General features: G+C 45.4%; 1 long non-coding RNA gene across 2 annotated transcripts in view; it reads left to right on the plus strand.

The window, feature by feature from the left end:
- The window catches only part of LOC135394050 (uncharacterized), a 32,610-nt gene that overhangs the window by 6,402 nt on the left and 10,246 nt on the right, over positions 1-15,962 (plus strand). For both annotated transcript variants that reach the window (XR_010422759.1, XR_010422758.1), the window contains exon 2: positions 11,559-11,868. This is a non-coding gene — a long non-coding RNA (uncharacterized LOC135394050). The remainder of the gene's footprint in view (positions 1-11,558; positions 11,869-15,962) is intronic.

Raw genomic sequence — 15,962 nt, forward strand, 5'->3', positions numbered from 1 at the left:
GCGACCCCCGAGGTGCCCCCACTCCGTAGGCGAGTGTGCCAAAACCACGTCGGTTACATAACGCCAAGTGTTTTACAACAAGTAACGTGACGTTTTGTACGAGAACAAGCGTTATGAGAACTGCTGTGACGCAATGGAGAGTTTGTGTGTTTGTGTGTTTTGTATTGCAGAAACGTCATCCATACTGCAATTGACGTGTGAGGAAATAAAACGTAAATAATTCACACGACGTTCGGGCTTTACTTCATTTCTTGTGTCGTCGACTGTATTTCAATTTTTTTTTTAAATTTATAATGCCTATATCCCTCACGGTCATCCGATGCATTAGTATTAATTCTTAAACGTGCGGGAAAATGCGTAGGTGGAACGTAGGGAGGATTACAAGTAAACGGTTACGTAAATTGGCTTACGAAAATGTACAGTATAAGTAAAAAAATGGAAAGTAATTGAGGGTAAGGGGGAGTAAAAAAAAAAAAAGAAGAGCGGTCGTTCTGCAACGCTCAGATATTCCCAGAGTGCTGACTGGGCCTGGGGCTACACAACTTAGAATCGGGCAATGTTTACGAATTCGAAACAAACAACAACAACTTTATTACTGGATGATGGCTGGTGAGTTTCATCGCCGGGGGCGATACTGTAACCCATTGTCGAATAAATTCGAATTTATTCAACAAACTCGTGATATTCCCATACTACCAATTATAACTGCACGAGGATAAAATACCTTATTTTTCACGAGGCTAAAGCGTTGTTTTCGACTGGTCGCCGATTGACCATGGCGGCAACCTAAGTGGGGAAACAACCCATGACGTCATCATTGGGACGAGGGCGGCCGATATTTCGAATACAGACTGTTCCACTGGGGTTTGGCATCATCACATTAATATCGTATGGCAGTTTTCAAAAACAAGACGGTGTCCGCCCATTTCATCGAACGCCGTTTCACCGACGCCGTTTTATCGAACGCCATTTCATCGAATCATAGACGATAATTAGTTCTGATCAAACTATCTATTGCCAGACTACAATAAGTAAGTCTGGTGTAAGCTAAGAATGTTGATTGTTTAAATACTTGGGTGTGATTAGCAAATAAGAAACGATCCAAAATTTGGACATAATATTAAACGCATGTGTTCTAAGGCAACTCGACGACATTGGATGTAAAAAAGTAAACTTCGCTTTGGAGCAACGAAAGAAATTAACAGCATTCATTAGATATTCCTTGGAATATATGTATCAGCATGCAGTCTGGAATCCATAAAATAGGTGTGTTGCACGAAAATATAAAGAAAATAGAACGGTCTACTGCGTAGTTCATGTTGTCCAGGTGCCGAAGAACTCCCTCGCTAATATACATACGGTAATTAGATTTATATATTAAAAATGAATGACTCAATTGCGAAATCTTTGTTTCATTTGGAGGGTGACTGCTCCACGGATGGTCTCCGAAAATTTTAGGTTCAGTACTGCTATAAAAAAAAAAAAAAAAAAACATACCAGACCCATAAAGGGAGAGAACAGCTGACATCTATGGGTAATGGCTCATTAAAGTCGTTACCGGAGAGATAGATACCGAATGGTTCGAGTATGTCATCAAGATTGCTAAAAATGATTGGATACATTCGCCAGCAAAGAATCAGACTAGCAATAAAATGTATTCTATTTCATGACTGTTATGATACGTGTATGTCCTCATATTACATACATGGATTGGGGCGTACTACGTAGTATTTGTACAAAGCCATTGATGTGTCCATGCACATTTCAGGCATTTTACTGCAATGAAATATTACTGCAGCAAATTTACGTATCACAGAGTGGGTCACTTGCAGTGGTGGCAGAAAAACTGTGTGCTAGTCATGGTGGGGCTGTTGCTGGTTGAGTGATCTATTATTGTTATAATATTATTGTTATTATCAGCGCAGCAAGAGCTGCGCGTCCGGGCAAAAGATTCCATCATATATATTTTTTGTTGTTGTTGTTGTTCCGTGTTATAGCGCCGCGAAAGCAACTGTGGCTATGAGCGGCGTACAGATGTGGACAGATGGAGAGAGGACAGCAGAAAGGGATGGGGGACAGGGGGGTTAGTATGCGTCCTGGGCCGACTTCAGGGGGAACTATGGCGACATTCGTCTGAAAAGTCTTCGGAAAACCCAGGGAAAACCTCAGACAGCACAGCGGTGGTAGGAGGCTCCATCATTAAACATAAGTACAATGCGCCTCGGCTACTCTTCTTTGCCACAAGTACTCCATTCAGAGCGTTCATTACAGATGGCACACAGCTTGGATTTCGTCGTCCGTCGTGTCGCGTTCCTGGTCCGGGCTGCAATATTTGCCCACCGCTCCCTTGTGCGCAGTACTCCAACACGCACAGTTCGAGGTAACTCGTTACAAGTAACTCGTTACTGTAACTAAGTTCCTTTTTTTTTGGTAACTTGTAACTTAACTCGGTACTTTTGAACCGTGGTAACTTTCAGAGGAACTCGTTTCTTTTTCAGGTAACTTTGCCAAAATAACTTAAGCTAAGTTCCAAGTTACTTTTAATTCGCTTTTCACTCACGTCCGCATATTTTTTTGCTCTCTCTACGGTTCTTTCGTGGTATTTTATGCCATAAAACGTGATATTAAATCAATGACAGTATTATATTCAGGAAGTAAGAACCACTGCCATTGAAATGAGTCTGAACCATTGTGCGCCCACAGGGAGTAAGATGCGAAGCGTCCGAATTGTTGGACATAAACGACAACGATCTAAGCGTGTTACACTCCTCCGCAGGCAACTCAAGGTCTAACTCAACTGCTCACGCGCTCTGCACCTGTGTAGTGTTATTTTGTGTTCGAAGTAACTTGGAAGTAACTCGTTCTTTTTTAAAGTAACTCCGTAACTGCGAGTTACATTTCAAGCTGAAGAACTTCGTTACTAACTTAGTTACATTTTTCGCACGGTAACTTAACTCGTAACGAGTTTTTTTTTTTTTTTTTTTTTCGACGGGTAACTTCTCGATGTATGCCAACACGTGCCTCGAGCAGGAGCGTACTTCCAATGCGGTTGTCGTAGATTATTCCCTGCCGGGTACCTTTCTTCCTGTCGCGTAGATTTTGAGAGCGGGCTTCCCCTTTACTTCGTTCAACCTATTTGTCGGTTTCCCATTCCGACCTCTCTTATTCGCGTCACTGTTCTTCACCTCCACTGTGTCCTCGTATCTTTAAAAACGATGCTCTCGCATAATTTCTTATTTGACTACCCAAGAATCCGTTAAAGTCTTGATTCTTTCTTCATATGCTATCTTCGAGGTAGCCTTGATTGCAGCGAAAGTATACACGGAGCTCTCTCACAAGGTTGTCTACGCTTACCCAATTCTTTGTCTTCGTGTAACCCTAATTGCCGCAAATAGCGAAAATTACGCCAGTCGTGTTACAGTTCAACTTTGCGTGATTTTGTAACGAAGCGCGAGTCCTCAGACTTAGGGTCGCCATGACTCCTTTTTCGAAATGGGGAGAGAGAAAGTGAACAATAAGACGTATCTCTCCAGTTTCTTTTTATGTTAAACATCCATCCATCCATGTTTCCGGTGTCATTTCATCAAACCGTTCATACGCTATCAATAGTTTAAACTAACAAAAAAAAAAAAAGAAACTATATGACGGCTCGAACGCGTTCGAAGTGAAGACTCACTTCACCGCAGTACTTGTTCATTTCCGTATTTGAACGGGACGCAAACAACCTGACTCTCAATTTTCTAAATATTGACGAGGCTATTTTTCTTACTATACCTTATGCATCTTGTCTAGACTGATTTTATTATTTAAACGTGGCTTTTTTTATTTTTTATTTTTTTTACAAACACAACTTTTCGACTATCCAGAATTATTATTTAAACTACATTTTGAGCGTGTTTTCTGCCTGTGACTCCCGTGTCAAACGCGTGTCTATATACGAGGAAATATATTTCTGCATTCCGTTGGACAGAAGTGGGTGACGTTATGAACTCGCCCTCGTGGAGGGACTCAAATGAGAAACACTTTCATCAACGGACGGGCACATATTTTAGATGACGTTCAGTATCCTGCTTCCTCCACACAACTCGGATACCCTCCGCTACGAAAGGTAAACATATTCGTGGTTGACACTACCAGGAAGGTACTGATGAATGGAATGCATGGTACGTGCAAACAGATAAACAACGGCACTGATACTGTCAACAATGTCCTAACGAATTCGCACGTCCTATGGACATCTGGGGGATATCCGTAGGACGTACGAATCCGTTAGGACATGATTCGTACATCCAGAGGATATTCGGTGTTGTTGGGGCATGTGCATCTGCAGAAAGCTGTACTGACGTTCGAAACGGAGGGCTATACAGAAAACGGTATAGGGCAGAACTTCCCCCATCCTGCCCATATGTTTTTGTTTTTGTTTTTTCGGTAGGTGGGAACGTCCCACGCTGATTTTCACGTTGCCTCTTGGCTTTCTCCACATTTTGAGGACAAATAATTGAGCAACGTAGACCTGTATATCAAGTGTACCACATGCGCGTCTGCACCACAGCGTGCTCATGCGCTCAGCATATTCTTCAGGTTTCAGCATTCTTCTTTCAATGTCTATATGGATCACTACTTACGAGTTCTGTGGTTGCTACGGAAGAGAATGAACCTATTGTCATATCGTCCCCGAGTACTCGGTTATACCTTCCACTCTTTATTATTATTTTTGATGCAATGGCTCGTACGTGTTCCTAGCGCTTTCTGATATAGTTTCTTTGTTAGTGGTTTTTGCTATTTGTAGATAACTTGTAGACATGTACGAGAAGGCGAAGGAAGAAGGTGCACGTTGTCGAGACATTACCATGTTGATGATTATCTTATACATGTCATATTCTGTGACACTGTCCCATCGTCTGTCCATTACTAACAAGTACACACATGCTTAGCGTCCCCCCGCCCCCGATACCGAGGTTGCGAGTTCGAACCCGTTCAATGACGCCAGCAACCAGGAGGCATGGTACAAAGTTGCTTAGGCGTGTCTTCTTCCGGCAGGTACGGGGCAGGTACGGGGCACTGGGATTTCGACGTTCATTAAAAAAAGAAAAAAGAAGGAACTCACTTAAGCAAGTGAAAACCACTCACTGACTAATGTGAAGCCCTTCTAGATTATAGTTGTCTCGTGAGGCAAAACCCCGAGGCACTAAGAATAGAATACCTAAGCGCACCGGGACCCGACTGAAATAAAGGGTGATCACTATACACATGCGCAGAACCCAAACCGCCAAAGCCAATTTCGATTTTGAGTACGCACGTTATATATGTTTTTAAATACAGTGGGCCCAAAGCTGTCCTGCGTTGTCGCGACCGGCCGGCCGGCCCGCAAATGGCCGAAAACTTTGACAACCAGTTTTATTTTACGATAGCAATTATGTATTTTTAAGACATTTTTTTCGTTCCAAACAAACAAACAAACAAACGACTAACGACGCAAAGATTTTATAAACGACGTTTTTTTTTTTTTTTTGTGGGTTGCTGTTTGGTATGTAGGTCTTGGTTGTGAGTCGTAGCATCGCTGCAAGCGAGGAACGCGAGCGCGTATAGCTCTGCGTTATGAAACCCCTATTCCATGAGTCGTGCGCGGAGAGAAGCCGCCGCGTGCATGATAGCGCTTGCGTTTCGGGTACCCTATTCTTACGCACCCCCATATTCTAAAAACTCTCTATTACTTGGCACAGTTGCATGAGTGCTCCTGGAGCAAGCCACAATCGGACGACGGTGGCATAAGCGCGATTTTATGCGATTGCGCCAGGAACGAAGGTCAATTTGTAAAGGGTCGAACGCGAAGAATTCTCTAGAGTTCCGCTGTCTGATTCTGATTCACCGTGTAAATACCAGAGGCGGAAGTTTCCGACCATTCTCGAAGGTCCATTTCCGCTATTCTCGTCCTCGTCTTATGAAAGAGAGAAGCCTTGTTTATGCCTGATAAGGTCTCCAGGCGGTGCCCTTTCGAACTCTTAGCACACTGCCGCTATCTCTTGCTCGCCCAGTGAAGGGCGACCTCTTCGACAACACTTCTGGAACTTTCGCCCGAGCGAAGGCCACCTCTTATGGTGAAAGTGATATTTCATCTGGCAGAAATTGGTCAATGGGCATTTGTAATGCATCTTTTCCAATGTCCCCTCTACGTCTGTTTCCCAATGGCACGAAAAGCCTTCAACGCGAGGTAGACGCCTGCTAATTTATTGCTTTAGATGTACAGCTCCCGTCAACCTTAATAATAACACTGGGGGAAAAAATTATTCGGTCTCAATTTCGAGCGCCGATAACATCAGCCACTCTGGGGGCACTGGGGGAATGTTAAATGAACAAAATCCTCGCGTTAAAGTAACAGAATAATTTAATGAGTTTTTTTTTTTTTTAATTCAACTAAGATTTCCTCATGGCCCGAAGGGTTGCTATAATCGAGCTCGGTAACGCGATGTTTTTTTTTTTTTTTTCAATGTTATTATTAAGGTTGACGGGAGCTGTACCTATACAGGCCTGCCTCACATGCCAGTGTAATGACAACAACAACTTTATTGTGAGCCGATGAATGATGAGTTTCATCACCAGTGGCGATACCTTAGCTGAGTAAGGGGCCTTATTACCAGGCCCATCGTGGTAAAGCAGAAGTGGTAATGATGACAGTTCGTCGTTTTACACCGCGAGACAACTATATGGTCATGAGCGACGCCGCAGTTGTCGGCCTGCGGATTAATTATAACGTGCGCCGAAATCTCAGTTCCCATCCGGAAGACGGCGTGCATATAAGCAACTTGTGCCCTGCCACCAAGTTGTTGACGTCATCGACCGGGATCGAACCCTCCACCTCTGGATCCGCAGGTGGAGACTGATTATAAAAAAAAATAAAACAGTGAGAAAATTCCGGATTGGACATGCGCCAACTGATTCACCCGAGCCGGCAAAAGCAGAAGCGGCCATTTTGCCACCATACAAGATGCCCGAGGAAAGACGTGACGGTAACATGGGAAGACTTGGCAGAGGACATGGAAGGAATACCAGGGACGGCCACCCAGTCGCAGGGCGTGTAGAGCCATAGTGACATCGTGACTACGTCACCATCGTTCGACAAATCGGAGTTGGCAAGTTCACAAGATCGTTACGATGTGAAAGAATGCATCCTATACATCCCAACTTTCTATCGTAATCGTGATGCGGGCACGTGATTTTCACGTCGGTATACCTGTCCATCCACGTGAAGCTTGTGACGGCGGAGATGTACGTAATCCTTAAGATTTATACCGATGATTATCGGCCACACCGCAACCAGCAATCAGGAGGGCGGGTCTGGTAGGCTTTGCAGTGTAGACAACCAATATATGCCACTTTTCAAGGTGCTGTTGGCATAGCTCGGCACATGTTGAGGAAGTATTGTGCGATAATATAGGAAAGTGCACGTTGTGTCAGACGTAGGCACCTGAGATGTTGTGTGTGGACCAGCCATCCGTATAGTGGTCGCTCATCATGGCCACCATGGCCCCTCGTGATCTTAGTCGGTTGATTGATTGGTCGGATTGTCGGTGGTTATGGGAAAGACAACTTCGTTACACCATAACCATCTTCGTGAATCTATCGCCTTCTACAAAATTTGAACAGGAGAAGGTCAGAGAGCGTCGCACAAGAACAAAATGGTGAACTGTTGCCGCGTTGTTCACAAGTGGAACTCGGTCATAATTCTTGTTACTTCCCCTTTCATTTATTTGTCTTCCTCTCGGGATGATCATGGTAAGTTCCCGCCGAAGTGACGGCGGTGTCTCTCAACAAGGGGCGCCAAAAACGGGGATTCTCTTTCGGTGATTCGTCCATCCATGAAAACACTTGTAGCGCTCCGCAAAGCATAATCGACGCATGAACTCTCGGGGAAGAGCACTTAATCGAAGTTCTTCCGAACTGATATATAAGAAGTCATCAAGGTAAACTGAGGCAAGGTCGACTAAAAGCATGTGGGACGAAGAAGAGCAGACAAGACGACCGCAAGAAAAGGAATGACACTTTCTGTTTTCGTTGGCACAGGAGCGACCTTCGTGTACTCACTCGTACTCCATCAGCACATGTCACACAGGTGGAGTCCCCATAATGATATCGAATGAAACATTTTACGGCGGCAACGAAGAAGAAGAACGGCAATGGCAAAAAGAAAGTTGGTGTGAAAGAAAAATAAATGTGGTGTGGGGGGGGGGGGGGGGCGAACCTTCTAGAAATCAGCTTACGCGTGAGACACGGAAAATTTGCTGTTGCGGAGGTGATGGAAGGCAGGGAAAATAATCCTTCTTTCGGACGACAGCGTTCATTCGTTGAGTTGAATTTCCTGACTTTCGACAGGATTCGTTTGACGAGGAAATAATCTCGTTCCCTCTGAACGTTTCACACGACAAAAACTCGTCAGAAAAGTAGAGTTCCCGAGCGGGTCCCAAAGCTTTCCTCAAAGAAATGCCAAAGTTACGTGAAGTTTTACGGTTGAGCGAGAAATAGACGGACAGACAGTCGACACAACTATTAGCAGTTTTGGTAGACCGGAAGGTGCGCACGACCACGGTTCCGAGAACACGATGAGCCAATGGGCTCATTCCTGTGAAGCGGCTGACATCACGTTGCTGACCTTTTATTCGCCGACTTCCTTTATCGCATCGTTTTCGTATAGAGTGCTTGCGATCCACTAAAACTCGCTAATGGTTTACACTGTAGTGTAAACAACACAAGCGATCGAGTATAGCGCTGCCGTGATGTCATATGTTCTTGCGTGTCTGATCGCGTCACTCGGGGCGGGAGTCAATTTTTACTCTCTAGTCCTTTCTGGCGTGCATTATTAAGCGGTACGCAATGTAATGAAAGGCCAACACCTCAGTACTTTCGGACCTTGAAACACAGGATGGGTTAGAGATCCCGACAAGAAACCAGTATACGGGACCAGCTCCTGTGGCATAGTGGTTAGGGTGGCCGCTTTCCACGCAGAGACTGGCAGGTGACATGGGTTCGAATCCTGTCGCCGGCTGTGCTGTCTGAGGTTTTCCCTGGGTTTTCCGAAGACTTTTCGGACGAATATCGGCACAGTTCCCCCTGAAGTCGGCCCAGGACGCATACTAACCCCTCTGTCCTTCCTCTGTACATAGCCGTCTACGTCTGCCCATAGCCGCAGTTGCTTCGCGGCGCTAACACGGAAGATCAATGTACGGGAGATCAATACAGCTTGAGACAACAGCTTACCGAATACCAGGGTGTCCAATTTCTCCATCAGAGCGGCACCCTAGCAGCAAACTGCAGCAGGCACACATACTGAGAGATGAATAAAATAGCCAGTCACCCGTTTTTTGTTCGATCTCTTCCTGATATCTAGCAGAGGGCCGCTCCGATGAAGAAATATGCCAGTGATGCGTCCCGTAAACTTTTGTCCCAAGCATCGCCCTGAGCACGTTATATATAGCATTCAAGTGTCCACAGAAGCCCAGCTATTTATCGCCTTCTTTGCTATGCCGACAGTGAGCGCTTTTATTGGCTCGAAAGCGGATCTCTATATTGACACCATTCGGTCATATGCGCAGACGTGGTTTTTGATGCCTAGTGGAAGCCCAACTGGAGCGTCCTACCTCCAGGGCCGACAGCCAGACAGTGTCGGACGAGTGATGCGAATTCTCTCCTCGCGTTCCTGCTAGCAGGTTGTCCCACACAGAGCATTCTTCTTTTGATCGCTCAAGTGATAATAATTATAATGCGTGGCTATCCGTCGCGAGACAACTGCGATCAGGAGCGACGCCACAGTGCATGGTGTCTCTGTGGATTAATTTTGCCCACCTGAGGGTTCTTTAACGTGTTCTGAAATCTCGGCACACTGCACACCGTATCTAACGTACCTCGCGAAAGACAGCTAATGATCCCTCAATTAAGTAATACTGCGAGTTTCGGTTCCTCAGGAAGGTGCGTACACGGAAACCTGGACCAAGCACCACTTCCCTGTGATACCGGATGCCTCGTGGCCACCTTCGACACGTTGTCAAGGCCGAGCTGTCACTCACTTCGCGAATACAATCATAATGACACAGTTGATGCATCGAATGCCCAAGGATCATCCGTAAGAGAAGGATTTCCAAAACGGCCTCCACTCATCTTGCACCATAGCTCTTGCAATAGTAGTCAATGAATAATTGGCTGCTGTATTGGCAACGACGGCGAGGGAATCAATCAGAATGTACCACTGCACCAGTATCAAAGTTTGACGAAAGTTGCGCACAGGAACGATTGGCTGGCGGGAAAAGCCCAGATAATAATAATTTTGCAACTTGATGTTGACAGGAAACGCAGACTGCGCCTGCCGCCTTGATGAGAAAACACTCGGTTGCTTTGATTGTTGCGTGCTGCATTGAAGCGTATGCGTAAGATTGACCAATACAAAAAGAAGATGTACGCGTCTATTTGAAGCTACAGCAATAACTATAAAACATACATTAACTTGAGTTACATTAACCAGTTATCCACGGCGCTGGTCGAACGTAACTCTACGGAGCTGGAAACATAGCTACACAGAAGGTAGCTTCGCCCATGGTTGTGGTTCATCGCACCCTGAGACCAAGCACCCCAGAGCGACGGGAATCCCCTGGGACAGGAAGAAAAAAATGCCCAGAATAATCATCTCCTCCGTGACCTTGCTACGGTGACGTCAGCCGTGACGTAAATGACTTGGAAGGCATCGCTGGACTCCTGGCCACAGTTTTCCATAACGGGTTTCAATTATTTTGAGTTGGCTCATAATAGATGCTTTCCGCTTGGAAGACCGCCTGGTGGGTGAGCCTATATCAAAGTGATAAGCAAGTGGCTAATTTGCCCCATTTATTCGGGGATTTTATCGACTGGTTCCTCGTAACGAAAACCTAATCTGCCCATCTCTTCGTAACAAAGGCACCGATAATGGGAGATAATTGCATGCTGTAGTGCAGCCGTCGTGCACTGCACCAGGTGGCAGTTCGAACGCAGCCTTCAACGCCGTGCAGCGTTTGAACCAATCCGGTAGGTTTGGCTTTATACGCCGTGAGACAACTGTGAACATCGACGTTGAGCGCTATACTTTTCGCTTGGTGGCAGATAAAATCTAGACTTTCTTTTCACTGTAATAATGCAATGAATCGAAGTACACGAGGACTAGTAATTTAATTCCGGGACTGACTTGCTTTTATAGGTAACTGATTTACTCATAATGAGTGAATCAGTTGACTTGGTAGCTAATATGTCCTGATTACTTGGGTTAGTTAGTTGGGTTAAAAAGGTGTCCTTGTTGTTGCCTGCAGTTATTCTAGCGTTATTCTATCAGTTATTCTGGCGAGATTAATACGTATTAGCTAAGTGAATTAACTGATTCACTCATATATAAGTGAATAAATTACTTCGTTTATTTGGTTGGATTAAAGGGTGTCCCTGTGATTGCCTGCAGTTATTCTATAGCGTTCCTGCCACCTCTGGCAGCCTTGATTCTCTTCGGCTTCACGGAATCGGCGATCTTTCATTGTTTTCTTCTGTTTCAGGAACAAGACGTCGCACAGAGCAAAGCCAAGGAAGTGTGGAAGCGCGAGAGCAACGGAATGTTGTGTTTCATCAGAAGTTCTTCTGTGGTGGATTTCTTTGCAGGATCGTTACTTCTCAAGGCGATGTCTGCGCAGAGCGTCGAGGAAGCGTCGCGGGACCCTTTTGTGGATTAAACATCCGTCATCAATGGCAGGAGGAAGGTCTTTCTTGGCGTCAGTCGTCTTCGGGGATCGACGTCCACTTTTGAAACATGACTGCAACTCAAATGTGTCTTCGATCCATTTGGGCTGGACACTTCGAAAGCTGTTTGTACGTATACTTCAGTACTGGTTTTCCCGTGGCAGTTATATAGAAATCGATGCACGCACTCTAGTCAACCACATCCTTCTTCATAGTGTGAAAAGCGGGCACACTCCGAGACCTATAGGTTATCACTTTTCTATAAATGCCGAAGCACACAGGATGCAACTTTACATATCGAACCTCGCTTCAATCGCCCCCGTCCTTTGAGGCGCCCAGAAGATCGTTCCAACAGCGGCCAATGTTAAACATTCAGATTTTTTTTTTCAAGTGACAAATTGTTTCACCGTTTATATTTTCTTTTCTTTCCTTTTATTTGCCTATTTTCTTTTTCTCGGTCGATAATTTGCGCCCCCAAAAAACCTTGCGCCCGAGGCTATCCCCCCGCCCACGCTACGCCGCTACACCACATCGCTGCCCGATCACCCGACATCACATCACCGTCCATGATGTGATGGTGGATGACCATGATAGCCATCACGAATGGATTCGCCGGTTTGTGCTCCGAGAGGCTACCAAAGCGCATACGGACTCGTAAGCACGCTCCATGTTTCTCACGTACACACTAAATAATTTTACACCTTAAAGGGTGTAAAAGAACATGCGCATGGCGCACACCTTTTTAGGTGTAACGGAACGCTCTCAAGAAATTAAGGGTGTAATTGTATGGAAGGTGTAATGTAACCTGCAATCCATAGACGTGGCAACTGGAAATTATTACAGCTTCACTGCGAAAGTATAGGGTTTCTAGTTTTTACAGAAGGCACGTGCTTGATACTTTGGAGTGTCATTGTGGCTATCTTGGCATCACTCTTCGATCACAGCCATGTAAAATATTCTTTAAAAAGCCAAGAATACACTTTTCTCACAGTGAACTTTTAATACTTTCTAGGTATACTACTCAGCTGTAACCTGTGTGAAGCAAAAATACGACATTGCGGACACATGTTGCACAGCACACACATGTTATAGGTGATTGATGTGGATATATGGGGGCATCATACATATAAGACACAATCACAGGAACTGAATAGTTATGCTTTTATTAGGTTGACATTATGCCGTGCAGCATACATATCCTACATTACGTAGGCATGAAGGTATTCAAACGTATCACTTAATACAGCTATACCACATAGTCCTGTAACCTTGAGGGGTTATATGACAGTGTACCAAATGTTGAGTAATTGAGCTTTTGGTCTTTATATCACAACTTGTATCACAAGCTTAAGTTCTGAGTACCACAAGCACTCCAACACTGCACAGGAACAGGAATACATTTAGCCTGTGTAATGGAGCCTGTCCCACCTCAAAATACACCCTTTGTTGCGCCCTCATCACGCCCCCCCCCCCCCCCCATGACAATGTCTCATAAAAACGTGTAATTCACCATAGTTACACCCTCGAAAATTTTCAAGCCAAGGTTCTAGAGTGTAAAATAGGTGTAATACATGAGAATACACCAATTTTACACCTTTAAAGGTGTGAAAATATTTAGAGTGTACGTGCGCTTGCACCGGAGTAGCCCACATGTTCTGCCTTGTTGCGCCTTGCATGTCTCCGGAAATATAACGATAGGTATATGTAGAACGATATAATATATATAACGATAGGTTTGTGTCCACTTGACAGACGTACCGCGGCAAAATAGCGTCGTACCCTTCATGGGTACCCTTCATGGGTAGCGTCGTACCTTTCATTCCGGCTCGTTAAACCACAAAAATCACGCGTTAAACACTGGGTGTCTTCGATTCGTCAAAAAGTGCACGTGGCAGTGTAAAGGAGTGTAAACGAAGTGCACGACAAGGTGCTGCACTAGTGCACCGGACCTCAATCTAACAGAAAAGCCTAACGGCCTTAGATCGGTTGTGTCACAGACTTCTTCTCTGTCTCGCAAGCTTTGAGTGGTTGTTTTCTGATTACCAGGAGATACAAGAACATGACAAAACTGGTTGCCAGAGTATACACCAGATCGATGACAAAACATCGCCGACGAGCACCATATTCCTTCCGACAGCAACCGCGTCGTCTGCTCCAGGAAACGTTGCACGGGCATCGGAAGAGCTGCAGCACCTCCGCTGAATCGAATGCAGGGACTTGCACGGTTCACTAGTTCACAAAGCGCAGGCGATCGCAGACACAATATACCGTGATGGCTTTAGCATAGCCACAATTTTCGCGACACGAAAGACACGAAAGACAAGAACGTCTGAACTCCACACAGACGAAGCAACGCCATCCCTCTCATTTGCAATTCATTTCAAACGGACCGCGAATGAAAACGCTCTTCCTGTGTAGGACATTTATGTGTCCTATACGGCACTCGTGTTTCCAGACAAGGCCTTTCGGATAGCTGCATATTTCGTTCACTCTTAGGCCACTATTTAAAAGTCGGGGACGAATATACTTCCTCGACGACCTTTCAGAGCGTTCCACAGGTTCGTTACACGTCAAGGACTGTGCGTTTCAAAGCGCGTAAAGCACATTGTCACGGGTATGAGTTAGGGGAAGGCTCGCGGCAAGTTTACACGGACTAGGAGTGCACGTGTGCGCTTTGACAGTCTTCGACGCATAGAAATCGTAAGGAGAGAGGCTCATTATATATACTTCTATATATACTTCTTTTGATTTCTATGCTTCGACGCGACGCACACGTGCTTCACGAAGGTGAAAGCCCGCGCGGATGAGTACGCGGTTTTCTCGAAGTGAGCAATTGCGTTTTCGGATAGCCCCGCGTACTTTCCTTCTTTATCTCTTCCCTATTTATTCTAACGGCTATTTTATGTTTGAAACAACTTACCTAAAGCGGAAGATCATCTTTATTATTATCGTGTTGTTGTGGTTCCGGCTTTTACGGCCTGTAAAAGAGAACGAAGATTAGAAACCGCTAATCCGACGTGGCTCGTTTCCTCGGATACCACTCTTGGGGAGATGTTGAATAAAGCGAATAAAAGTACAAATGTGTCTGCATGCTTATGAGAGATGAGGCACAAAATACGGGCCGTGATGGTAACATGAGAAGCACGTATATACTACAAGGGTAAATGTCCTTCCCGTTCTTCCCGCTTGAGAAGAGTAGAAAATATTGCCTAAGTGAAACGGAAAAGAGAGAGAGAGAGGGAAGCGTTAAATTTGGTGTGTAACTGAGCACGCGACCCTATGTCAGTGTCTCACAGAATACTACACACAGTTAATTTTTCTACAGCTTTCAGCGTGTAAACGGTGTGTTTCTGCTGTAGTGTAATGTTCAGTTCAATGTACTCAAATCAACAGTATCAATGAAACTCTCCCTTTCCATAACAGCGAACGCTTGTGTGATCCGTGACGTTGTCCTAACGTTGGCCACGTGACCCCTTGAGCCGCCGTGTACCGGCCCTTAGCTGCGATTGTGCAAAGCCTTCACCGTGACTTTCCCGTTATACTGACCGTGTCACACGTGTGAAAGCGGAGGAAGTAAGTAGGCGAGGCCAAATCACCACGAGTTTTTCTTCTAGAAGGAAACGCTTTGCCGTGCTACCGCAACGCGGGTTGCTTCTATCAACGTTGTCATGAAAGGCGGAATCTCTTGAGGGACGTTGCGTGTTTTTTGCTTTTTTGCGTGTTTTTTTATCGCAAAAAATCAACGTGGAACCTCGTGCTCAGGGACTTTCAAAACGGTTCAAAGTATACTCTCGGCGATGCATGTGACCGAGGACGCCAATTTTTCATGTGCTCATACAGCTTGCCTTCAAAACCGTAAAAATGTGGTAATAAAAATTGGCAATGAAGATCAATCCGTTGCGTGCAGACATCAGTGGGCGAGACAAAGCATCTTTCCAAGTCCGCCGCGCCACAGCAAATCCTGGCGGCAGCCATAGGAACTAACTGTGTGAGTCTGCTCGGTTCTGTAGGGCTACTTGTACGCTTTCAGTCGTCACATTGCTTCGGTCACGCCGCGCCTGAATCGATAGCTGCTAAAAGTAATGCCGTCCCGCACAAACTGTTGCGTTGTGGTGTGCAGAAATACCCGTATTTGAACGCCCCACCGAGTACAAGGTCCTACAGTTTCCCGCCTAATCCACGCGACATAGACAGGAGGATAAGATGGGTGTCGGCCTTCGAAC

Source organism: Ornithodoros turicata, chromosome 5, assembly GCF_037126465.1.
Source record: "Ornithodoros turicata isolate Travis chromosome 5, ASM3712646v1, whole genome shotgun sequence".
In the NCBI taxonomy this organism is placed as follows: domain Eukaryota; kingdom Metazoa; phylum Arthropoda; class Arachnida; order Ixodida; family Argasidae; genus Ornithodoros; species Ornithodoros turicata.